We start from the raw sequence: 2,928 nt of genomic DNA, 5'->3' as shown, positions 1-2,928 counted from the left end.
TTTTTGTTTTATCTCGATTCTTGTTTTGAGTCGTTTCGAGTGTTACTCGATGTGTCTAGGTTGTGTGCCTTTTATTTCTTTGTTGAGTCGTTTCGCTGTGTTCAGTCGTAGGCTCGATACCCGGTCAAAAGCTCATTTATCAAATTCAAAAATGAAATCGTTTTGCGCTCCGAACATCGTGCCGTTCTCCACATCTGTGCAAAAACAAGATTCGTTCTTTCATAAAACCTCAGGGTTCAACCCAGGTCATGCGAGAACAGCAAAACTAGGACCCATCTGAAGCCATATGGGTTCCAGACTACAAAGCAAAAGCAAAAGAGGAAATGTCGAGCATCTGAGTTTGTTTCAACTTCAGTAAGTTCCAAGACTACATTCCGTGTGTACCTCTTCAAGTCTTGCCAAAGCTCCGAAGTATGAATGTGCCTCTACCTCAAGCTCAAGATCAAGTCTGCTTCAAGCCAAAATGGTAATCAGAAGTGCTCTCCCTGAGTACCATTCCCCGCCAGAGGCATCTTGGTTGTGTTCGCAATGAGTTCCTAGGAGACCAACTGCGACGGTGGAAACTAGAGTTCGAATGGCTGATGCCTAGGACGCAAAGGTTCGGGATTTCCGAGACTAAAGTCTGGTTTAAATACCCAGAGGCGTGTCCTCGGCTTGAAGTCTGTATGGAAGCCCCATAGGTTGAGATAGCGTGTATGCACCTCAATTCTGGATACTGAACCAACCTAGTCTGTCACCCCGTTGGAGAATAGGGAAAGTTGTGAACATAGCCAGAAAGGAAAGGTAGTAACTGCGGTTTGGAAGTACAGTCAAGAAAGCGCAAGAAGGACCTACTCTTTTCAGCTCAAAATGTTTCTGCGGGATTTTCAAACTCATGTCTTCGATGTGTAGCTCATCGTCAGTCGGCATGCACGAGGTGTATCCTTTTTGGAATGTATCGTGACCCCTCCGAGAGGTAAATCGGAGGTTGCGTTTGGAAATTGGTCTACTTAAGGCTAGTATTCCCTTGTTCGGTATTTTGTTTCAAATATGCGTTGTCACGCACACTCCACCTGCATTGTTATGCTCATTTGTTGCATTGTTATGCACATTTATCTAGCATTGTTATGCTCATTTGTTGCATTGTTATGCACATTTATCTAGCATTGTTATGCTCATTGTTGCATTATTAAGCACCCACTTCACTAGCATTATTATATCCATTACATTGATTATGCACATCTATCTCGCATTGTTATGCTCAATTACTTGCATTTTTATGCACCAGTTCACTTGCAATTATCTTTCTTTCTCCTCACGCGTGCGACCGGTTAGACCCTCTTCGGTTAAAAGCATTCGGAAGAAGTCCCAATGCTCACACCATTCTGAAACGCCGGGATACGTCCCTATGTTTCTCCCTCTTCGGTTAAAAGCATTCGGAAGAAGTCCCAATGCTCACACCATTCTGAAATGCCGGGATACGTCCCTATGTTTCTCCCTCTTCGGTTAAAAGCATTCGGAAGAAGTCCCAATGCTCACACCATTCTGAAACGCCGGGATACGTCCCTATGTTTCTCCCTTTTCGGTTAAAAGCATTCGGAAGAAGTCCCAATGCTCACACCATTCTGAAACGCCGGGATACGTCCCTATGTTTCTCCCTTTCGGTTAAAAGCATTCGGAAGAAGTCCCAATGCTCACACCATTCTGAAACGCCGGGATACGTCCCTATGTTTCTCCCTTTCGGTTAAAAGCATTCGGAAGAAGTCCCAATGCTCACACCATTCTGAAACGCCGGGATACGTCCCTATGTTTCTCCCTCTTCGGTTAAAAGCATTCGGAAGAAGTCCCAATGCTCACACCATTCTGAAACGCCGGGATACGTCCCTATGTTTCTCCCTCTTCGGTTAAAAGCATTCGGAAGAAGTCCCAATGCTCACACCATTCTGAAACGCCGGGATACGTCCCTATGTTTCTCCCTCTTCGGTTAAAAGCGTTCGGAAGAAGTCCCGATGCTCACACCATTTTGAAACACCAGGATACGTCCCTTTGTTTCTCCTCCTCGTCCTTAAATTCTTGGGATACGTCCCTACACCTCTGGGATACGTCCCTAAACACCGAGTTACAGCTTGCTGCATTTGCATGATCATTGAGTTATGTTCGGCTTCTTGCATATCATTTTGCATTTTGCCCCCCCTTGCCTGCGGGCATGCCTGCGGGCACATCTCTGTTTATCTTGTACGTTTGTCTAAGTCTTCGGCCTTGTCAAAAATGGGTCGTCTCTGGGCTTTGACATTCACTCCCGTCACTTGTGACTTCCGAGTTCTGTCAAAGAGGGGCAACTGTAGACACCCCATTTTTGACCGACCTTAAGACTCAGATGTCACCGATTGAGTGCTTGGTGATGTTACATGATGTGCTCGTTCAGAAGTCTCGGAGTCGCGGCCGTGAGCCCTGCCTCCGGACTTCCGAACCCTCTTCTGTGCCCTGTCTCGGTTTGCGAACCAGACTCGGTTTTCTCTGCTTCTTTTCCTGAAGGGAGGGAGAGGTCCAGCAGACCATCTCTCAATGTCCGTAGGCTACATTTGGTGGCCGTAGGCCATTTTTCCCATTTCGGAGTCCGGTTTCCGGTTTTCAGAGCCGTCAGGCCGTGTGCCTCGGTTCGGGACCGCCTAACCATCTCCGTTTGCCCCGGTTTTTGGTATACTTGTTATTTTCTCCCTTTTGAGGGACACTGGGGTCTGAGAAACCCACTTCGTGGCCGAACGCCACTTTCAGTGTTTAACGGGCAGTTTCCGGGGCCCCGAACTGCGTGTTTTGGCCCCCGAACATTCGTTTTGCATCGGTTTTCGTTCATTTTTCGCAGGTACCTCTGTTTTATCACCAGGAAGGTCACTGAAGGGTGGGAGGCTAGTAATTGTTGCAGCAACCAGTTATCTCTCCTCCGGAGCC

This window comes from Camellia sinensis, chromosome 8 (genome assembly GCF_055761805.1).
Source record: "Camellia sinensis isolate YWXY chromosome 8, ASM5576180v1, whole genome shotgun sequence".
Taxonomy (NCBI): Eukaryota; Viridiplantae; Streptophyta; class Magnoliopsida; order Ericales; family Theaceae; genus Camellia; species Camellia sinensis.
The sequence above is the reverse complement of the archived record's forward strand: the minus strand, read 5'-3'. Positions refer to the sequence as shown.